The sequence below is a fragment of the Bacillus rossius genome, chromosome 7, assembly GCF_032445375.1.
Source record: "Bacillus rossius redtenbacheri isolate Brsri chromosome 7, Brsri_v3, whole genome shotgun sequence".
In the NCBI taxonomy this organism is placed as follows: domain Eukaryota; kingdom Metazoa; phylum Arthropoda; class Insecta; order Phasmatodea; family Bacillidae; genus Bacillus; species Bacillus rossius.
In genome coordinates this window covers 12,011,374-12,036,681 of record NC_086335.1, presented here as the reverse complement: position 1 = coordinate 12,036,681, position 25,308 = coordinate 12,011,374, and positions in this window count along the sequence as shown.

The following is a 25,308-nucleotide window of genomic DNA, read 5'->3' as shown; positions in this document are numbered from 1 at the left end:
ATGAGTGCCCTAGGTAGGGAGGAAAAATATATATAGAAGAATTTTAATTTAAAAAATGGGTGCGTGTACTTAGGTACGCGCATGTAAAGTTATACTTCTTTGGCATCATTAAAAAATAGTTTTTAATTGCATGCAAAAATATTGCGTGGAGTCATTCCGCGTGGAAGAAGTGAAACTTCGTAATTTAGAAATGAAAATAGGAAGGGGTAGAAATTGATTTTTAGTGAAATCATATTGTATCAAATCAAAGTAAAAAAATAAAGGAAATAAATTTGAAACGATTCATAGATTGATCTTCAGAAAGAGAGAGAGAGAGGACACCTATTCAATGTCTATAAAACTAACTTTTTTATGAGAGCAGATTTTCATGAAATATATCATGAAATCATTCAACGATAAAACCTGTTTATTTAATCAAGCGGACGGGTTCGCCCCAAGGAGAAAATAACGCGGCGAGACCTCGTGGACATAGAGAAATGACACACTCACTATTTATGTGTCTATGAAACATGATTTTTTTCTGCAATTTAAATTGTAATATACAAAAACGGTATTGAAAATTGAAACAAATATGGCGACACTACAAACTGTCAAGAGCTTTTTTTTTTTCTTACTCTCTACTTAGTTCCTTACAATAGCAAAACGTAACGTAATGGCTTGAAAGCTATTGCTCGGCAGACATAGAGGAATGACACTAACAGTTTGTATATCTATGACACACGTTACATTTTTTAGTTTTTTCTTAACTCAGAATCGAGATAAAATATCCAATTGTGAATCTAAACCATCCTCGAATCCCCGTGAACTCACACAAAAAATTTCATCAAAATCGGTCCAGCCGTCTAGGAGGAGTTCAGTGACATACACACGCACACAAGAAATATATATATATAAAGATAAACTTACAAATAAAAAAAAAATTTCGTTGCCTACTTTGTACGTAAAACGATTTGAAAGTTACAGTTGTACTTAATAAGTTTTAATAAATATTTTAAAGTAGGTACTCACTACTTACCTATATTTATGACTTCAAATTTTTTGGAAATTGCGTTTGAGGGGGAAGGTGTGAACAAAGTAATGAGTAGGTTTTTGGTTTGGAGTAATTTGGTAAAGTTTAATTTAGTTTTGAAGCACCTAATTACTGCTCCCCGATCGCTATTGATGTTATGGTTTCTTATTCCTGAAGCGAGGCAGAATGTCACAATAGGCATATTGTTTTTTTTTATTTGGGTGACAATTTTATTTTGAAAGTCATAGATTATTATCAAAAAGGTTGTCAAGTCCCTAGACTGAAGTAAGTTTATCCGTAAAGATTATAAGCCAAAGAGAAGGTTGTGGAAGGATTAAAATGTTCATTGGTCAATGATCCTGCCAATTCTGTATAGGTACGCTTCAACTTCAGGCAAAAGTTGCCCCAAAGAAAAGTTCTCAGGCTCTTACTTTTTTTAAAAATTGTACACTTTAACAATAAATTAATAAATATATATATTTATATATATATATAACTTTCTGTGTTGTATTCATGGAAATATTTTTTTATTTTTTACAAAATATCATTTAAGCATTGAAAAAATATATTAAAGTAGAAAAATGAATAACATACATTTCCGTTTCTTTATGAATACCTAATTAACATATAATGAAAGAGTTTATTTTTTGACTTGACAACGTCTTATAAATCGATGAACGCCAGCTGCACGCACGAAAAATTGTCACGTTCCGCCTGAGCCGAGCGTGCAAGAACCGGCCAACCACCGTACGAGATAATCTTCTATAATATCAGACAGGTTAAGGCGTGCTTTTAAAATAATAGTTCATGATTACATTTAAACAAAATATTTAAATTAAATTTGCAAAAACCTGTAGGTAAGTAATATTTGAAAATTAAAAAGTATGCAATATTTTCACCAATGTTTTTTATGACGTTATCACGTTCAAATTATCGTTCGTAAACCGACTTTACAGACAACCCCCTTTTTGTTTTACAAAACTATGATTTAAGCATCGAAAAGTAGGTATAATAGAGTAGAAAAACGAATAACATAAATTTCTGTTTCTTATCAGAACCTAATTAATATATGATAAAAGCGTTTGTTATTTTTAAAACTAAACTGTACTCTCTCGAAGCCTCGTGCGTATATCGGGCTGGTACTTGCCGTGCTCTGGGGTGCGCTACTGCGGGGAGCCAGGGGGAGTGAGGCCGCCCCTAAGGGGGGGGGGGGAGGTGAGTGATAGCCGGCCACCGGGTGGTCCATCAATCTCTCCCCGCGCGCCACCCCGCGCCACGTCGCCTACAAATATAACATCCGTCAATACCCGCGCGGCGAGGCTTCAAGGTGGACTCCTTCACTAGCGGCTCGTTTCCCACATCCCACGCGCTTCCATGTGTCCATTAGGGGCGCCACTAATAACACAGGGAAGTATAAACTTTTACTTTCCAGTCACAATTAGGATGTAAAACTTGGTTTTTAATTTTTTCGAACACTATAATTATTTTCAAAATAATGGCGTTTTATAGTGCCATGTAGGCCTATGTTAGTTTCCCGGAATACAGTTCACCACTACTACGTGTATTCTTACATGCGGCTGCATTTTTGTGATTTAGCAAGTTAGAAAACTGTAATCCATAATTTTGTTTAACTATGGGTTGAATTATTTTAGTCCGTTGACTTGATAGCTTTATTAATTTTCACAATTTTAATAGGCCTTTAATTTAGAGAAATAAGCAAAAATATGTTTGAGGCCTTGTTCAATAATTTATGTAAAGTTTTCAAACCACATTTAAAAGAGAAGTATTTGAATTTACCTAACCGATATTAATTTAATTTCTTTTAATTGGGTACATTAAAAATATTTAAATCCTAAATCGACAGAAAAATGTTTAATTATATGTTACATTTACGCATTAGCTGAAGTTAATACAGAGAAAATCAGTCAAGGATTAAAAAAAATTAATATCAGATTTGAACAACCTAGAGTGTTGTTTATTCCTAGATGTGACTGCATTTTTGTTACTTTAAAATTTAGGACGAATTCTTGGTTTACAAGCTTAGAGGACATTTTAAACTGACGTTTAACGTATTCACAAAAGGATTTAAGGAATCTGTCTAACAATAAAGCAAAATATAAAAACAATGTTTCAAAACAAAATATATTGTTTGGGATATTACTTACTTATAATATGTTTGATAAATAGAATAATATCTAGTAGAACACGAAACTATTTTACATAAACATTTTTTTATTTCCCAAGATGTTAGTACTCTTAAATTCCAAATCAAATAATATTATCAATCGAACAACCGCAAACATAAAATAAAATAAATCGTTAAATTACAGCAGTATTTGAATTTTAAATAGTTTGGATATGAAAGTAAGAAACAAAATGACATAAAGTCTTTGTGTTTTCTTTAACGAATAAGTAAAGTATTATGTATTTTTATTAAACATAGCAGTCATTAAACATTTAAAAATATTATTTCATACATAACAAAAAACGTAGTTTTGACTATAGTTTATTTGTAATTAATCAGTTTAAAATTTTTCTGCATATTATTTATAAATATATATCCAATACCTAAACTGCCATAAGTTATATAAATACTGTTAACATTTTTAGAGCAATACCTGCAAAAACATTGGTGTGATTGTTTCGGAAGCGATGTAACATACCTAAATGTTACATTAACACACATGTTAATAGCTTACTTAATTTCCATAAAATACATTTGATATATATTGTGTAGTGTTGTAAATAATAATCATTCGGGAATAAAACTTACAAAATGATTAAAAAAAATCTATTTGGACATCTTTATCAGACATTTAATTTAATAAAACTAGAAGAGGCCCATAAGAAAACTCTCTTAATATTATGCAATGATCAGACACAACTCTGTATCAGTATTGTATAGGTACGGACATTATTTGGTTTATATGTCAAATACACAATCTCAATGCACAATGCGGAGGACATTTTTCTATTGTTACGAGCATACTCGGAGGACTCGTTAAAATAAAAATAATTCTGATCATTTTTATGATGGTCACTGGGACATTGCAAATTTTAATGATTTTGAAGGTGGTGTTAAAACTTAAGACTCTGGAGATCCTTATAAATATTAATAATAAAAATCTAAGGAGCGTTACAGCCGTATAAGAGATTTATTACTTGACATGAGAAATTCTTAACGCATTAGTCGAAAGGATGACCTCTACTTGGTTTTTTAAATGACGAAAATGTATCAAACGCCAATAACACATGGTATATAGTTCGTGAACTCAGAAGTGTGGGCTATATTCAATATTAACCTGTTTTACTTGCATGGTATAAAGGTCAAAAATTTATTATATTTTGGATTACAAAAAGTATTGTTTAAACCTGCGATCGGGCGCACTATAAAAAGTTCCGCGATAGGGCGCGCATTGAGCATTTTGCTCACGGCAGCAACAGTTGTGATTATTCTGTCAAAATGCGAGCTTTCAGTTAAATAACATGTTTTATATACTAGAAGTTTCAAATGAAATACTTCTTAGTGTTTAATGCTGTAAAAACTTTTACATATCTATAATTTGCACATTTATGAATGCACTGCAATGCGTATCTTGTATTGTAGTATTAAATCATCAATATATATTTTTTAAAGATACAATTTAAGAAGTTCACATAAAATTCAACTTCACTACTACTTATAATTATTATTTGTAAACATCATTCGTGCCTCTTCATCAATAGTAATCTAACATAAAAATATTGTTAGGTAAAATCCACATTTGAAGTATCAAAATATTGAAAAAAAAATCAAACTAAAATACTGCCATGCTGAATAGCTACAGAGGCCCTAGTAAAACCTTTATAAATATAACTTAAATCAACATAATAATAGGTAAATAACTCGCAAGAGCTAATTTTTAGTCTGTCCCTATAGATCTCATTGTGTCACATTACTAGTGTCTTAGTCTTCATCACTTTACACCCAAACTTCAAAAGAAACCGTGCGAAAACTATCGGGGATACACAAGCGACATGCACAGACTGTAATAACACGTGAGTGTAATTGGACGCGCATTTGATAGACATTCACACCCGATACGCGGTCAACATACGCTATCGGGCGCGCATAGAGCAAACTGATCACAGAGTGAAGGTAGCTGACTTTTAATGTTGACACTTTCGATTCCTATGTGTATTAGGGGCTATAAATGGCACTAGGCGAATCACAAAATGCCGACTTGAAGGTACCAAGAGACCCGAAGTCAAATGTGAAGATTTTATAAAATGTTGTACGATTATTTGCTGACCGTGAACAATTTGCTTATAGTGCGCCTGATCGCGGGTTTTAATTCTCCTTCTCTAATTTCTAACTAAGACTGATTTCAAACTTTCTAGAAGAGTAGAATGTTAGTCCCAAATGTGGTGTTTTTCATTGAATGTTAGTAGTAAAGTCTGTACTCAGGTCTAAATATTTTATGTTTTAAAACCTCTTCGCTTTTAGTAAGAATATAATTAGAAATTCAGAGGGTTTTGGGCCCTATAGTATGCATAAAACTAGTCAAAATGTTATTATACAAACTTTTTTTTCTATGTGGCTGATAAGCCTTTTAGTCGTATAGCTTCGTAGACTTGTAATCTTGTAGCCTTGTGGTCATGTTTGAATCTGATAAGTTTATCTTAAATTTATAGACAATAAAATTTTGGCTAATAAAGAATAAATAATGCTTTTCATCGAACTCCTGTTTTTATGATAAAGGTTGTTATTTTTACTTGTATACTACACAGGTGTTTGAAATATGTGAATAAGTGTTTAAAATAGTTCGAATATTGTTTCAAATATGTGGAGTTGTGTTTAAAATTATAAGAATATTTTCGGAAAAATATGGATTATTTTTAGAAAAATTTGTATCAGTGTTATAAATGTGTGTAATATAATAGACGTGTCCGAAAAATTAAGTGCAGTTTGGTCATTAAAACAAATTAACTCATTAAATACGATTTTATTGAAAGTTTTAGTTTTATACATATCGACATCACATTTTCTGATAGTCGCTATTCAGTTCCAGGACCTTTTCGCCCAGCCTTACCATTTTGTTTACCTCTACATAAAATTCGCCAAATGGAAATTAAAACAGCTGACTTTCATAATTTTTTTATTTTGGCTGTAATAGTTGACTTATTAGTCTACACGCATTGCGTATTCGAAGTTCGTGATGCTTATTGCCAAGGCGTCCGCTCCATTCCCAGGCGGCGAACTTGTGGTAACAATCTTTGCATCACTGATCACTCCCTCTCGCCAAGACTTCTATTATTTGTACGTACAGATACGCAATTTTCTAGCGATAACTTAGATTTATAAAAGGTTTAAATTCTATGAAATTTACTTAAGTGTAGTAGACTAGAGCCAAAGCATAACACTTGTACGTATGCATGATACGGAATAAACTAAAAAGTATTGAATGTTAGTATTTACTCTGGACATTGGCACACAGATGCTTGCAAAGAAGATATCTTTTAAGATTATTGTTCAGTTACTAAAATTATTAAAGAAAGACATTGGGTTATTTCAGAGCTGTTTTTAAAGCCACAACCCCCCTCACATAATCATGAGGTGTCAGAATACACAGTTACTAAAGACCCAAGATCACAGAAAAAAACATTGCTTGGATAATTTAAAGACATTTATAGTATGATAGAATAATATAGTTACTTTAGTTCGTTATTCCATTTGTACAGCTAACTCGTTGATTTGAAAAGCGAACTACAAGCTCTTACTAATAGTGACGATTATTAGTCTCTTTTTTCGACAACATTTAAATGCTCACACACCCGTGAAAATATCTGAATCACTTTCGGACGTCAGAAATATGTGAAGAATTTGTGCGATATGTACCAAGTTAAAAAAATTTCAGGAAAGCAAGAAAACAAATGTCCAATAACTAACCACATGAAGGAATGGCTATAGGAATATTTCTCAGGCAAGATGGCAGGTTGATCTTTGTACATAAGCTTTGAGAATTGACACTGGTTACCGGCTGACGAGTACAGAGTAAAGAATTTTTTAATTTTTTTTCTATCGTTTGAGTTGCGTCAATAATTACACATATTATTCAATTTTCAGCCCTATCAATGCCCATTTCCATAGTAGCTAGAAATTAAGTATTTTCTTTTCTTCTTGTTTACTATGTCCTCGTTGGCTGTGATACCTAACTAGTGACGTATCACGCGGTAAGGTAAGTAGTTTTAATTCAAGAATCGGCATGCAAATTTTACTTTTGTCTTCAACTACCTCATGCCGTGACACACGAATGAGTTGTTGAATAGCAAGAATTGGGCAACGTTCGGCTATTAACATTTCGCTCTCGTCTTTCCGTACCAATTGTGGCATCGCATCCACATGAGAATGATCTCAAGTGGCCCATCGAAAAATCACTCCACCGCTTTTGGTGTCACTGTAGAGGAATAGTTATTCCCTAGGAGCTAGTAATGCAGATATCACTTTGTAATTATATGCTTGCGAAATGCCATTTACTGAAGGGAAATTTTTTAATTATTTAGAAAATTTGTGTGATTAGAAAAAAATTAACGATTTTTTTATTATATCACGATTATTGTTTTGTTTTAAGAAAGAATATTTTTTATCAACTGTAGCATAATAATTTTAATGATATTTATGTTCATATGTAATTTAAAATTTTAATTTAAAGATTTTTTCTTGTTTCCAGTCAATTATTTTTACTAACGTTAATCACTTTTAAATATGTAGAACTATGGTTATTTTAGTTCTTATAAATTAAAAAATATATAAATACATACATTTTTACTACGTTCTTACTAGATAAAATTACACTTTTTACAGGCTTTGTACAGAATATGTTAGGAGAATATATTATATAAGTGAGCTTAAATTTATTCGTTTCTAGATATTAAATAATTCTATTATTTTTGAATAATAGTGTCCACTTTACTAAGCTAGCAGTTCCTCAGAATTGTGAGATTTTTTGGCTGAAGAACATTAAAAACGTTTTCATAAAAATCTCAATCATCTTCATCTGAATACAAAACAAATTCTATAATCTCTTATGTACTCAGCATTAACTTTGTAAATGTTAGCTAAACAATTGGCAAAGTAACCTAAGAAATATTTTTCTTCAAATTAAAGCATATAAAAAGTCTTTAATTAGTATAGTGCTAAAAGCATAAATATAAAATATGACCTGTAATGCCACAAAAACCCCTTGAATTAAAAACTTTAAATACTTATATAAACATTACGCTGATTATGAAATGGAAAACAACATAATAATTCTCTCGTTTGGGATTTCAAAATACAAATTGGCTATATCATAAAGGGCAAACGATCACATTTTTTTTGGATGGTAAGGCTACCATACCTCAATAGGTGATGGAAATTGTCTTTCGGGATATTTCCAATATTATCGTAAACCAAAATTCTGATAATTTTTTTGCTTAATAGGGTACATTTAAATAGAGATAAAATGAATTTATAAAATAAATAATTATAGTAATTTGAATATTTTATCATTTACTAGTTACGCATGATATCAGCCATAGATTCCAAGGGGATACTCATTTATGGGATTTATTTTGTTGTTAAAGGTTAGCGTGCGTGTTACACGACGGTAAATGCTAACGTTATAACTCCGCCCCACTCACACAAATACACCCTCAGCTAACATTGTTCCTTAACCCACTGTCGCCCGTTGCATTTTGCTCGCCGCCACTACGCTACCACGAGTAAACATTTGACCGCAGCCACTTCGCTGAAGCAAGTAAACACTTTGACGCACCGAAACATTCGTGGTCGTTCTCTGTGGCTGGAACGCCAGACGCTTTCTGCGCAAGCAGTGGTTTCTTTAAATCCTGAATAAGGAATGACATCGCAAGGAATTTAAAAAAAAAAAAAGTCAAATCTTTGTTTAGGGAATTGTTTCCCCAACTTTTGTTTGTTAGCTGTAAGTGGTTTTATTTTATATCATGAATTATCAGAGAATAAAAAAAAACAAATAAAACAAAAGCCCCAATTTACCACCAAACTGAAGAAAAATGTTTTGTTCAAACTCTACAATAATTAATTGTTAGTGTATGTCAACACAGTTTCCTTAAATTTACATGACAATGACGGAGTTTATTACTTGCAATAAAGGTAAGTTTATTTAAAACAATTTTTAGGGCTATATTTGTTCCACATATACAGGTATATAATATATTGACGTTCATCACTGACATCCTGACTGATTCCGTAACACTGTAAGATAACAGCTACCGTACCTTCCGAATGCCAGCGTGCGGCGGGAGGTCATCAAACAGGCGTCTAAGGCCAGCATTCAAGAGTTAGCCACACTTACTGTTATGCAAACATTTACACTTTCATAATTATTTTATGTGTTAGGAAATTCATTAGAATTTTTCACAAAAATATGGCGCTAGAAGTTAAAGAAAATTTTTATTTTTTTTTTAATTTTTGAGTTATAAACCTTATTTTACTTTTATAATTTGTTTAATTAACTTAACAAAGTATGTAAATAATCTGTTTATCAATGAAAATAATTTTTTATAAGTGATTGAGTTGCTATAAACCATAAAATATTATTGAATGTGACAATACACATGCAATATAATTCTAAAAGTTTTTTCATTTAAAATATATTTGTCTTAATTTTTTTTTAATTTTTTATTATAAAGAATTCTATTTTCCACAATTTTTAAAGAAAGTTAATTTTTAATAAATATTTCGTGTTTATTAAATTGCAGTGTTTGTTATGTTTATAACTTTCCAACGGGTGTCCTAGGCGCCTAACAAATAACTAGTATTTTATAAATAGAATTGTAAAAAACCCTTGATTTTCAATAAAAAATTCCTTTTTTTCTTGTTCTAAACATGTCTCCTTTTCATTCATTGCGTTTTTTTATGTTAATATTGCTTAGGAAAACTGTAAATATCGCAAAAAACAGTTTTTAAAAATATATAAAAGAGAGAATTATAAAAGGTAAAACGCGATTCGATGGTAAACTTAATAGAAATAAATAAGCGATATCAATATTGATTATTTTTAAACAAACACACTTTAACAAGCCAAACACATTAAACACATATGCATGATTACATTTATAAACTCACAATTAAGAGACGCTAGCTCACAAATAGTATTGGGAACTCATAAATTGCTAACTGTTGTTAAAATTACTATAAAAATTAAAGACAAGAGTAATTATTTCTAAATTATAATTACATTTTTTTAAGTTATGCTTTTAAATTTTTATTTTTATTTCTATCTACAATAGAAGTTACTTAATTTTTACCCAGTAAACTTATTAGTTTTCTAAGGAAAGAATATATATTTGTTAAGAGTTTAAATTACAAATAAATAATTGCTTATAAAAGTATCAAGACTACTTGATTAATGATTTCAGTCTTGTTTTTTCTGAATATTACGTTATAAGGTTTTTGACGTGAAACGTCTAATAAATCGATGAACTCCGGCTGCACGCACGAAAAAGTGTCCCGTTACCCACATTGTCCCGTTACGCTATGTCCCGTTACGGTCATTTTATATTGCTCTTTGCTAACCTGAACCTCCTAGCATTGCGACCAAGTCCGTGGCGTAATTCTGTTTTCATGCATTTCAATGTAACATTTTCATTGCTCTTTGCTAACCCGTTCCTCCTAGCATTTCTGCAGAGTCCGTGGCGCAAATATATTATTTTTGACTGCATCTTGGTGTTGGGTAAGCCATTTTCCTTCACATCGTCCTTGAAACACTCTCATTCGTTTCCTACTTTTCCTATCATCGTCCAATCCTTAACAGAATAACACAGATTGGAAGAAGTTAAATAACAAACACGTATAAAAGTTATAGTTAAAATAATCTCTTATTTAAAGTAATAAACATATTTGAATTAATGAGTGCAAATAAAAGTAAATTTATCAATTGAATTGTAGATTTAATTTCACTCCTTTTTTGTATACATATAAAAAAGTGATAATTCAATAAAAATGATTCAATTTTATTTATAAAAGTATGCAATTATTTAATCAATGTTTTGTTATGACGTCACGTTAAACTATCGTCCGTAAACCGACTTTACAGCCATTTTTTTTTGACGTGATAACGTCTAATAAATCGATGAACTTCGGCTGCACGCACTAAAAAGTGTCCCGTTACCCACATTGTCCCGTTACGCTATTTCCCGTTACGGTCATTTTATATTGCTCTTTGCTAACCTGAACCTCCTAGCATTGCGACCGAGTCCGTGTCGTAACTCTGTTTTCATGCATTTCAATGTAACATTTTCATTTCTCTTTGCTATCCCGATCCTCCTAGCATTTCTGCAGAGTCCGTGGCACAAATATATTATTTTGACTGCATCTTGGTGTTGGGTAAGCCATTTTCCTTCACATCGTCCTTGAAACACTCTCATTCATTTCTTACTTTTCCTATCATCGTCCAATCCTTAACAGAATAACACAGATTGGAAGAAGTTAAATAGCAAACACGTATAAAAGTTATAGTTAAAATAATCTCTTATTTAAAGTAATAAACAATGTTTTGTTTTGACGTTGTCACGTTAAACTATCGTCCGTTATCCGACTTTACAGACAACCAATTTCTTATGTTATGTTGTGTATAAAGTAACGAAAAAAAAAATTTCATTAAAACTAATGATAGAGTTATTGTTTAGGGACAAAGCAATAGTTGTTTTGGTTTTAAAACTATTACACTATCTATTTATTATATTTATATGACACAGGAATGGATAGAGAGTGAAATTTATAGTAGTATATGTCGAAAAACTAAATACTTTCATTATGCAACTTGTCTTTTACGCAATTTTTGCTTTAACATATTTTAATAGTACCAACAGTATATTTAGATGCAACGTTGATATTTTTTTAAAAACTAAAAATATACGTCTTTTACGACCCCAAGCAGCATTTGAGGTTTAATGTACTCCTAGTGAATTAGTATGGGCATGCGTGTGTATAACACGATATAATTTTGTTTTCTTTAAGATAATATTTTATTGTAAAAATGTAAGTGGTTTTTAAACTCAATTACATAACATTTATGTTTTTTATTTAACTCTTTCTAAAAATGTAACTTTTACTATCCATATATTTTACTATATATTTACTGTAAATTTTACTAAAATAATAGAAATTTCATCGCATTAAATTTTTTTTTGGTGGTAAATCTATCCAAAATAGTTTCATAAGGATTTCGGTGGTTACATTGTAAAGTATACAATCTATAACTTGAAATAAATACACGAGTAACAAAATATTAAATTAAAATTAAAGGGAACACCTATTTAAGTAAAATATATATATCTATCTCTTACTCGTTCCAAAAATTTTAAGATTAACATTATATACATTAGGAGGCTAATTATTCAAGATAAAGTTTAATTTGTTGCTTATATTTTAAACCAAATTGGTGGAATTTTTCTTTTCAAAAATAAATAATGTAATGTGAAATTTGTAAAATTTTATTTATGGCCTTAATAAAACGGAATTTAAGACAAAAACAAATAAATCAGATTTAGACATAAAATTTAAACTAAAAGTAGCATAATTTTGTAGCAAAGATTATTTTAAATGGTAAGAAGACAAATATTAAAAAAAAAACTACTTTTTAATTTTTTTTTAGCTTTTTGGTTCTTAAACATTTTTATTTCAGTAATATTTAATTACAAAAGGATTTTAAATCAATTGTTCTCAAAACTATTCAGTCTTTTTCAGGAATAAATGTATATAAAATTACACCAGATTAATATTTTGTTAATTAACTGGTTTTGTCAGTCGTACCTCTGTCAACACTGAGGTGGTAACAGCTTGTTGAAATACTAGAGCAGCGAGACGTGCTTGGAACAGAGATTGGAAATACGAGGAATGCAGATTGGACGTGATGGACTGCACGTTGTCACGGAATGTCATACCCGACACCGGCGGACGAGAATAGATACTCATCGTGGAACTGTTTCCGACGGATAATGGACGTGGCTCCCGACTCCCAGGGCGGGAAATCTTTCTGAACCTCTCTGGCACTGCGCCGTTTCAAGAAATTGCCGTGGTTTGTAGCCCAAAACCTGCCATTACCTTCGGCATGCTTTTTTTAGAATACCAAATTATTGTTGGGGGAATGCATTCGTGAATATCAACCAATGTAGCTTTTTATTTTGCATAGTTAAGGTTGTATATGATATTTATTCTGATACTACTATATATATATTTATATATATATTTATATATATATTTATATAGATATATATATATAACACAGTTTATGGCTTGTTTATTGGTATCACCGTAAATTTGCTTACTTCTTGTGAGGTAAAATTAATTATGCTCAGAATCACACAAAACAAGGAATTTACGAAACATTAACTTTAAATTATCTAAAACGTTTACAAAATACAAAGATTTATTTTAACTATTTTCACGTTCTCGTTTAAAGTAATAATAAATCTTGATAGTATCCTTATACCTTAGTTACACAACTACTTATATGTATGCAGTGGTACATCTTGATAGTATCTAAGACCATGGTTACGCAACAACTTATATGTATGCAGTAGTACATATCATGTTGGAATATGTATTAACTTTAACAAAACTAATATTTATACTGTCCTTATATATTTAGAACTTTTTTATTTAAAAAGGATAAATAAACAGTGATATTTAAATACATTTTGATTTCGCTAGAAATTGTATTTCCTCGGATGTACCTATTTTATACCCGAGAAAAGATGCAATTTATGATTTGTAACTTAAACGCAAGTCTCTGAAATCATTCATGTTTAACATTACGATAATTTCATCTAAGAATTTACACAACACGCTGACTTTTAGTTACAATGAGGCTTAAAACAGGGCAAAACTGTTTCCCAAATTGGTTTTGTCACCGCCAATAGATTAACTGTAAAAGAAACATTTATTTTAATCTACCCCGACTATTTTCCATGAAACCTATATTTTTATATGTGTGTTTATTTTTGAAGTCATTTTTTAAAACTTTTGCATTTCAAACACAGTAAATGTAATTATAATTCTGCCAAACATAAATATTTGTGCTCTTGAGAATATATTGAAAGTGTATTCAGAATATAATTCGAATCAAATATATTTATGTCTACAAGCTTATAAGCATACAGTATATAATCAGTATATGACCAATTGTTTAGTAATAATTCCTTTATAGCAAATAAAGGTGTACCGGAAATCCAAACTTTTCTAATGATATTTTTTTATGCTTTGGATATTTATGTAGTTATTCCTTATAATGTTCTTATTATATCTCGGATGACTGAAAATCACAAAAAAGTATCTAATTAAAATATATATCAAAATTGTTTTAAGATTTTTAAATATTTCGTTTATATGCAATTGAAAAATGTTGCACGGACTTTAGTACGAGTGTTTGAATGAATCTATAATTTTTTTGTTTTATTAAACAAACTTATTACTTATGACATGTACATTAAAGACAATGAATCCTTTTATTAAAATTGTAATTACAATTTGAAAATATCTCACAATCTAAACGCGTATAATATTTTCCTTTTGACTCATAAATTATTATAAACAAGATATAATCCAAATGTATAACATGTTCATTAACTACTAATGATCCCAAGCCAAATGTTAGTAGTAAGTTATAGCGGAGGGTAGCACAGTCTCCAGGGTGACAGGCGTGGAGCGACAGACCACCATCTTGGAATTTTTTGGGAAAATTTCCCACTTTATTTTACAAAAATATCGTAGGCTCGAAATATCCTTTGGATTCACAAAAATCAATAAAGCAAGCCGCTGGGACTGTACCTTCACATCAGTTACAATATGAAATCTCGAGCGGAATTCGACACCACTATTCCATTTTGCTTAAAAACTAATAATTACATCTTATCGCAAAAACAAAAATATAAATAATTATAATTATTAAAATTATGTAACAATAAAGTTTGTACGCCATTGAGTCCAGGGTCCTTTGGTATGATTCCAGTTGAAAAGAATAAAAAAATTCACATCCCATCTTCTTATTCTCCATTATTAACCAGGCAGCTGAACCCCACCACTACTACCATAGCATATATTTTTTCTGTCTGTGTAACGTCATGGCAGTCATCTTGGATGCGCCATCCTATTTTCGTCTGATAGAATGTGCTATCGCCATATATTTTTCCTTTTACCCGCTAGAGCGCACATATTTCAATTACCAGTCAGCTATCACGGCATCCGCTATCTGGTCGGTAATCTAAGCCGCCATTTTAAAAACTCGTAGTTATTTACCAAAAAATATGGAAATATATTCCACATTAAAACTCTATTAATAGTGATTGTCTCAAACGGTAGATGCCCTTCCTTATGAGTGCAAAGTTTTGTAGTTTAAACATAATAAGTTATTATTTATTTAAATATCTTTAAATTGAAACAGATACCATAAATTTCTACGTTCCGGGTTTAAGAAAAATAAATAAAAACTTCCAAAAAGTAATTAGAACTATTTTCAGTTCCAGTATGTCTACAGAATTCCGCTCCGTCAGATTATTTTCTCATGTACTGTTTTTATTTTCGTCAGAGTATCTCAATATTTTGTTTTATAGACTGATATGCCGTGTCAGTATTAAAAATAACTGTATTCATCGTCTTGAAAGCGCATTTATTTACTTGTTCCTCATGTGGCTTGAGTTTAACATAAATATGCAGTCAGTAGATAGACAATGGATATTCTGGTGCAATGTTATCCTTATGGGACTACAGCTTGATGGCTTGTTGGCTTGTTTTCTTACTAATCATGAGGATTTGGCTATGTTCGGGCGTTTACGCCGCTCTTTGGCTATGAACTGGAGGTCGAAGGCCATTTTAGATGTTTCCACAGCCACCATCTTTAAATCTGCTATTTTTAAAATCCTTAAATATTAAGCTATAAATAAGGGAAAAAATTCGAAATTCATCAAAACATTCAGCAAATAGTTTACTGACTATTTTGATAGATTTATGTCCTTGGTTTGATCCTCGACTGAATCAAAAAAATTATTTCAGGAAAATAAATATTTGTACCATTTAATATGGTGAAAAATTCTAAAAAAAACCTCTTCAATGATTCATCTACCAGCCTCCAGTACCCATGATGGCATAATTGTCGCTATCTTGGAATTTCGTAAAAATTAACCTAAAATTAAATTATTTTTAAAAATCTAAAATTCATCAAAAAGTCACATAATAAAATAATTAAATAATCGATCGATATCCACCTTTGTTCGATTCTCAAACTATTGAGTGTAAATAAAGCTTATTATAAATCTAAATTTGGTTTCCCATTACCTTTCGTGGAGTTTATTTATCCTTCTATCTACGTTAATGTCTCTAAGCAAGATGCCTGTTGACAAAATTAAAATACTCTCTCTGTGCCAGCAATGTAAGTCTACTTTTTCTATGTGTGGAATACATCACAACCAGTTCATTTACAATGCTATACATACAGGTGAAGTGTTTTCGGACCATGAGGCCAGGTCATGTACAATGTCAGACCTTTGGACCAAACGTCACCCAACCACAAGGCCTTCTTCGTCATTAACAAAAATAACATATATTTCAAGAAGTCAAAATAAAGTGATCGATCTTACGGCCACAAAATATGGATAAAATCATTTTCAAGCAATTAGACCCACAGAACATGTTTAACGTTTAATAAATGCAGTCTAATCACAAATTATATTTATAATTCTGTGAGTGGTTACATCATCCGTAAGCTAATTAATATCGCCAAAAAAAGGTATACATGTATTTTTTTCATTTTTACGGCAGTTAAGTAATAGTAGAATATCAATGTTTCTCAAAATGTGGATTTAGCTCAGCAGAATCCATTACCATTTACCTGTAAAACACTAATTTTGTCTTGGGTTTCGATTAATGATCTGGCGTCATTCAATATATTGATTTGCATCTTTTTATTACTGGAGCTTGTACACATGCGAGTCTTCAACCTGAAATGAGGAGTTGAAATATCCCAAATTAGTTCCACAGTAGGCAAACGAATATCACCTTTGAAGTTCTTTGCACGTCTTCTCAAACTGTCAATACGTGTAAACCATAAATGTCACTTGTCACAACAAAACTTCATACACGAAGGATTCTTCCTACATTTACTTCTGTTGTGTCTTAGTGCATCATGAGAATAAACGAACGACAAATCATAATAGCTGAAATGATATCTATTTGTCATTCAGGCCAGAGCCAGATTGTGATGTTGCTGCTAGTGTACTAATGCTTAATATATACTTAAGTACATCAATGCATCGCTGTTGAGGTGATATCTTCACTTTTTGCGGCCCAGCATGGCCTTTGAATAACTGCAAGTTTCTTTTCATCGTATCATTTCTTGAAAACTGCTGACACCATTTTTCACAGCTAAATTTCTTGCAAGATGGGTTCTTCGGATATGCTCTCGTCTCATGTTATTAAGAAATATTGTTGTTCAAGAATATCTTTCGTATTGATGACATCTATTCTCGGAAGTCTTCAGCAAGCTTCCGGGAGTCATTATTGATTCTAGTTGAACTGCAGACATCAAAAACTCCTTCGCTGACCAAACTACAATCAATCTCCTCCGCTGAAGATACTGCACCTATTTAAGTCTCCAATAGTGCTAAAACAGTAGTTGCAGCCACCAACAAGATCTCTGTAGCTGTTGGTGACGTTGCCATTGGGACATCAGACGCCACTGACATCACTGCCATTCATCAGAACCTGCGCCTTTAATGTACAACTGTCATCAAGGCCATTGTTAATGATGGCAAAGAAGCCATCGACTTCACATGAATAGTTAGTTACAGGAATTTTGTACCAGATTAGTCACATGTAGATAATCCGCACTGCACAGCAGGTAAAGGCAATCTGAAGTCCATACCATCCATACCTCACTTATATAGTTACAGTAACTGGAGTAATCCGTATGTAAGTCACTACCAAAACCATTTCCTTTTTTATTTAAATTTTTAAAAAAAATGTATATGTTTAAGAGGTTTAGTTCTGTGTACCTTAGTACTCTAGAAATAAAATACACAAAACTGCATTTAATAATTTAAATTTAAAAGTAAAACCTGTCACACATACATTTAAGGTAAAGGCATTAAGCATTGTCATAACTCGGAGTCTTTTATCGCTGAAAGGACTGCCTCATTAACGTTAGCTTTTGCCTAATTGAATCCGGTTACATCATCGTTGACTCAGGTTACTGATTAGCTGGCCTCCAGCCCAAGAACACAGGTATCTAACTCGACATATTTGCCAATACCCTTGGTAAAGACTACGTCTGTGAGAAATGGGTTACGATAGAAAAGGAAATAGAAGTGACATGACTTTGATTTCGTGCTTGTTGGGTTACTGATTATCTCAGACGAATTTTCTTTATGTGTTGGAACACTTTCAGACGAACGGCGAGCCGCATGTGTTCTCTGTTGTTTGGGGATCTGTCTAGAAGCATCGCAGGTCGTAACATGTTGCAGCAAGTCTAGAACTATACAGTTTGTTGTTGCACGTGCAGACGAAGCGACTACTTCTATGATGCTGCCTGGAAAGACCGTTTGTAGTCTCGTGTGATAGATGGCACAGTTTTCAAATTCACAGCAAACTAGCAGGTGCTGAGTTGGTGCGTAGGGCAATAGAAATTGTGAAAATCGCCAGTGCTGGACGCCTCCAACGCAGGTTTCCGTTCATGTGCGTATATATCCGAAATTTCCAGTGAATATATAAACAGAACCCCCCCCCCCCCAACATATATTCACAGAAATTACTTGTTTCCCCTCACCCCCCTCTATTATCTTTAAAACTATTCGCTCTACCCCCCCTTGTACACCACTATTCCAATTTATTAATTGCTATTTTTCCCCATCCTGCTGTAATTATATTGATACCACCCCCCAACTACACTTATTATTCCCGTGTTTAGTATAACCCTCAACCCGCCTGCTTAATTTAGTAATATATAAATACCGACTCGCTAGCCCGGGATCCCTTCAGTTTGCAACAGTTTCTTGCCCTGCATACTCGATGAGGCAATGTTCAAACCTCAGGTTCGTGAGTTCGTATCCGGTCAGTACGTGGCGCCGTTAGCTTTCACGCCTGAACATCTGTAGCCTACCAGGCCATCGACGAAATCGTTGCAGCTTACGATGGTGTCGACGTAAACATCGCTTACAAAATAGTAATGAACACTAAAGAATTGCTACCCAATCGCATCCGGACCCGATCGACATAATGATCACCGACTGCATATGAGCATCGGCGAGGGGGGTCACTGCCACCATCAACACCATGCAGCAGCACTAGTGATCTTCAAGATCGTCACACGATCTCCTCTCCACATAACTAGCGTCGAGGTCCTTGCAGCAGCTAACATGACCACGAAGAAATTTACCTACAACCTAGTGAGGCCTGGGTACTCTACTCCCATACCTATAGATGATGTGAGTGACTTAGAGGACAAGGAAACGTACCTACACAATTGGTATGCCATCGAGTGCTGCAGACGACAGGGTCGACACTTGACGCGAGACGAGCCACGGGGACGATCTCCCAAACAAGTGGATTCTGCTCGACCAGTTTCAATGTCTTGGTTTTCACAGTTTAGGTGATGGGTTCCATTCTGGTATATAAAATTCAAATATTTTTGTTGACAGTTATACATTCGTAGGCTGGTTTTCTGCTCTGGTTCAGATTTGCTTACTTTGAAATGATTCCAACAGGTACTTTACATGTGCTGTAATATGATTTCACCGACGTTTTACGTGTAATGAGATGTCAGGCTGACGGCGCGGTGTATGGTTCGAGCGAACATCTAGCTGCCGCGACATTCTGCAAGCTTGTACCTCCCCAGCCTCTGTTTTGATCATTGAGAATATTTTAAAACATTTGTGTTTAACGAGCTGGAATTTAAGTACTTTGACTAGATGTACGTGAATAATTCTAACCTCAAATGAATTGGAAGTTATTTTCTACATTAGACAGGGAATAAATATAGTTTCTTTTACGCCTGAGGTAGGTGCCGAACACAGGACCCTTAGCGCATTATTGACTAGCACTTTGTATGTGTGCTATCTTTATACATAGTTCTTTCTTATGCTTATTATTTTTGATATATGAGATTATAAAAAAATCTTGAGCAGAGAGTCCTTTGCAGAAAATACTGAGTTTTGTAGTCGGTTTGGTCAATGAATAATTTAATAAAACATCTAAAGTCCTGTGCAGGTACTTTTTTTTTGTCTATTGAGAAAAATGTTAGTGTCAAAACGGATCTGTGTGTGTAACTGATAATTAATTATCACATACTTGAAGAACATTACATTATTTACAATGAAAAGTATTAAGACTCTTGTGTAGGAAATGTAGCACAGTATTACAGGAGAAAATTTAATATAATGGGTTCTCTAAGATGAAAATAATATTATTTAAGTTTTTTATATAATTCATTTATTTAAATTTTTTTGTGATGTGGTACGAAGAAAAAAACAAAATTATAAATGCTAGCTTTTACAGAAAATGAGAACGTGGGTTTCATAGACTTGAGAACAATATCGAATAATTGGAAATTGCCAAGGCGGTTTAAAATATCTGACAAAATAAATATAGCGAAAATGGAAGCCGTGGAAGAGGCATATTGTACATCGCGAGAAAATCCGAATGGATTGGTTGACGGTCTAAGACTTCTTTTTGCTGAAACAAATATCAGCATCACAGAAATTTGGACTATGAAACGCGAGATTTGTAGAATACAAATTACAATTTAATTCATCTGATGTGTATGTGTTAGGAAACATATATAAATATTTTCAAAGATGAAATAAATATTTCTTACATAGCAACTTTAATTTTTTTGATGTCAAAATCGTCCTTGTGAAAACATTAGCATACATGCTCTTCGAGTTATCGTTTATTTATATTACGGTTTAAACCCAATGCTGTAAAAATCGTCAATGATCAGTAAAAGATGTTTGAGTCAGATACTATTGTATTTTGTCGATCGCATCCTATCGTAACCAAATGTATTACGTTGATCGTATCCTATCAAGCTGAATGTTTGACAAAATGTGTCGCATTTTTTTTAATGTGTGCATTCAAATCATAAGCTGGTTCTAAAGATTTTATTGGTTCAGAACCTCTCGTTCTGGACAAAATATTTCTCAGTGATTCTTGGTATTATAGGAAACTGTAAATAATGTTGAGTTAGTTGGTGAATTGATTATGTCCATTCTATAAGTACAGTAGTTGGGATACTATTGTCTTGTTTTCTTGAAATAAATCATTATTAATTTGAAAGATATTACGGGTGTCAACGAAGGTCTAATGTATCTGATACACATGGTCTTGGCTGTGAACAAGTTTGTCTCCACACGCCTTGTAGTTCTACTTAAGCACAAAGTGGTGTCTGTCCCTTTCAACCCAACTGTGGCCATGCGCTATAAGTAGCTGTTTTTGATCGGCGAGAAATCGACGCGACGCTCGAAGATTTATTTCTTGGGTTTCCTGTAGAACTCAACTTGACATAACAGTGAATTTGACCGTGGCGCGTTGTATTTTTTTTGTTCATTCCCTTGCCGAGGGTTAGGCTAAACTCACTTGTGCCTTCCTTCATTGTTCGGCTGCGTGGACATACGAGGGGCTGTCACTGTCTATTCCTACCTCCCCTCTCAGTCTTCTGTACAGCGCATCTCTCTTTCTCTCTTCAGTCGCTTATTTGCATTTATTGTTGTGGGTTTTTTTTATATGTAACATATTAGCTCTCGGTAAACGTCATTTGGTAGGAGAAATTACGTGAATGGAACAGAAGTTACATAGAACGGAAATGTGTAACCACGGTGCAGCCAACTGTGGCGGAGGGTGCAAACAAAAGATATCAAAGCTAAAGGGAACCTTTATGGTATTAACTGTTTAGTGAATTTTAAAAAAATTGTTAATATTTTGATAAAATTCCTTGCCGAAAATCAGATGCACAGTCAAAGTTTTGTATGTTTTCATGTATTTTTCGCTTTTATCGGAACCATTTCATTATATACATTAATGTTTCGGTTTGCAAATCAAAAGATTCGATAGTTGATGTAGCTACTGTGGCAGAGAATTCTAGTGGCGAATGCGGAAACTACGTGTGAATTGCGTCACGAAATGTAGTTGAAAACATTGATTTCGTATATTTATCACACTTGACATTATTTTTTAAGAACTCTGCGTTTAATTGTGTCCAAATTTCTATTAGAATGTTATTTGCAAAAGGAGAACATATGAATTTGATCGTTACCGAAGTTAGATGTAACACATTTCTGGCGAGTACTGAGAGACTGGCGCACTTTTATTTTTCAGGTCAATTACGTCCTCGTGCGGTTTTCCGCTATACTTTTTTCTTCTTTCTGAAGTGTTTCTAAATAAACAAAAAAAATCATGCTAGATATGCGTATTTTTTTCTTATTTTTATTAGTTATAATAATTTTGTTTCATGTTTAGTTATTACTTAGTACCTACAACCACAGTTTCTTCCGCAATGTCTCCCCGAAACTACATATACTGTTTTTCGCATATCTTTTGCTGCTGTTATTTCTTAGAAAAATACTCGGTAATTGATGTATGTTTCTGTAAAATTTCTGAACAATTTAATTTACATAGTTATGAATTCATTTTCCTGATCACTTCATGAAATCTTAAATCTATTTGCATCCAAGGGGAATCTATAGTTGTTTCTCACGTTTATTTTCAAACAACATTACTCTCAAACTCATTTTGTAAAAATTTTTAGCCAACATAGAACGTTTGCGTTAATATTCCTTTCAGTATATTGAGTGAAAGATACGATGCTTTATCAACTACACGTCTAAGAATTTATTGCATTAATCTATTTACAGGATAGATGGAAAAAAACCAAGCAACAAAATCATGTGAAAATTAATATTGTTTCCCCCTATTATCTTAATGGAATAATATTGCTAAGCGGAGAAATTTTTCCGTGGTTGTAGAACTTCATTCAAAAATGTGTATAATATGACATGTGTAATTCAGTTAGTTTTATTATTGTTTGTGATTAAGGTAAATCAAATAAGTGAAACAAAAATCTGGTGTAAATATGAGGGATCAAATAAACATAAACTAAAACAATTGGACTATCCTAATAACCCTAAATTCACACATATTATCCAATATTATTACACTGAAAATATAAATTATGCGTATATATGTACTTATAAATAAATTTGTACATGCACAGAGTATCCCATATTAAATTAACATTTATGGCATTTTTTTTTGTAAATCAAATTTAAACATTATTTTGAACCAATTTAATTTATGTACAAATACGTAAATTTCAGCTTTATTCCTTTCAACCATTATTCTCGTAGTCTGTGTCTGCAGTGCAGCTGCACTGGAAACACCGGCCGGTGTACGTACACCAGCATGTTCGAATAAAATGTGCAGCTATTGCTTAGATTGTCAGTATATTTAAAAATAAACATTTGATTTAAGTCTTTGGTTGTTTTTCAGAGAAAATTACTAAGGATATATATATCGCGTTCATCCCTGTGTCAATCCACAAAGTCCTTTTCCTTAATAATATTGTGTATGCTGAAAACGTACAAAGAATGTAACAGATTGAGTTTATATGACGTACTGACAATTTTTACACTAACAGAAAATAAATCAAAGTTACTTTACAATAATTTCGCAGTAAATAACAATATTTGAGATTAACATCATCTTAGCTTCGCTTTGGGATCTATAAAAATCGTACAACATTTTGGTAAAAATGCCTTCTCAACTTTTTTCACTACACAACATACATACTCGTATATTTATTTAATCACTTTATATCACTTAAAATTGAAATTTTTATTAACATATATGTTTATATTTTTTCGATGGGAAACTTACAAATAATTTTTATTGATGTATACGACACACCAAATTATGGCATACTACCCTCAAGAAAAACCTGTTTCTTTTTACTGTAATGAACACAAGAGGTTTCAAGAGAGTTATATATAATATTTAAAACTTTTTTATATTCAAATGAATGTTATTTCGATGTAGATACATTTGATGCTCAGCTACACTTAAGTTGTACTTTTAAATATTTAGATAGATAGCTCCTTGACCTACACTATAACTGTGTACATTATTAGTGTTTATCGCCACACACAACTAAAAATATTAATAATTAAGAATTTAGTTTTAAGTCAAAAATATGCAAAACAGTTTTACCACGAAAAACGAAAACCATACCATATCTCAACTACAAACGTAAAAAATACCTGTTTTTCTCTTACAAATTATTATAGTTTGTTATGTTCTTTGTTTACTAATTTTACAAATTTAAAATAAAATATTATAATTACAACTATAAGAATGAGCCGTTCACTTAAATATTTGGCATCAACTAAAACACTTTTTTTTTATGGACGTTTTACACCAGTACCTACGAGCACTTTTTAAATTATAAATAATAACAATTCTTATAAAAAGTATTTTTAGCGCTCATATTGAGATTTGCAACTAGTTATTTAAAATTGGTCATTATTAAAACTATGTCTTTGTATTTTCTGCCTGTTTCACGTCTTATAAGGAGGATAAAGAAGATTTAATTGATCATATATATATTATAACAGATATAAGTGACTTTATTCAATCGTTCATACTACAATAAAATATTATTTGCATACGCCAGGGAGAGAAAGCAATGTGGTAGTGTTACTAACAAACACTTATATGTAATGCGTAAAAATATAGTTGTTTCTAAGTAACATCTTTAAATTTTGGAGCTTACGTGAAATAATTTTAACTGTTTTCAAAACACGCAATTAAAACGCCCCCCCCCCCCAAAAAAAAAGTTTGGCACAAAAATATTTAACATAACATTTATTTTTAAAACCTATACTGCACCATGCCAATAATTTTTTTGGACATTAAATCATTAGACACATATAAAACGTTTGGTTTAATTATGTTATTAAATTTCATGTGCAATTTAAAACTTAAATATTTAATTGAACTAAACTTGGTATAATAACTAAGTGTACAATGCCTTAACAACCACAAGATGCAATATCCAGGGAAGTTTCGAGGTACATCTAAGTAAATTACACACATTTATACATACATTTTAAGCCACGATAGACCCTTGTCTAATCGTGCCTTTTAAATGCATTTTATCATCAACACGCGTTAAAAAAATTGTGTGATTTTATTTAACACATTTCGCATATTGTTATTTTCTTAAATTGAAATTTAAAAAAATAACGAAACAAAATTT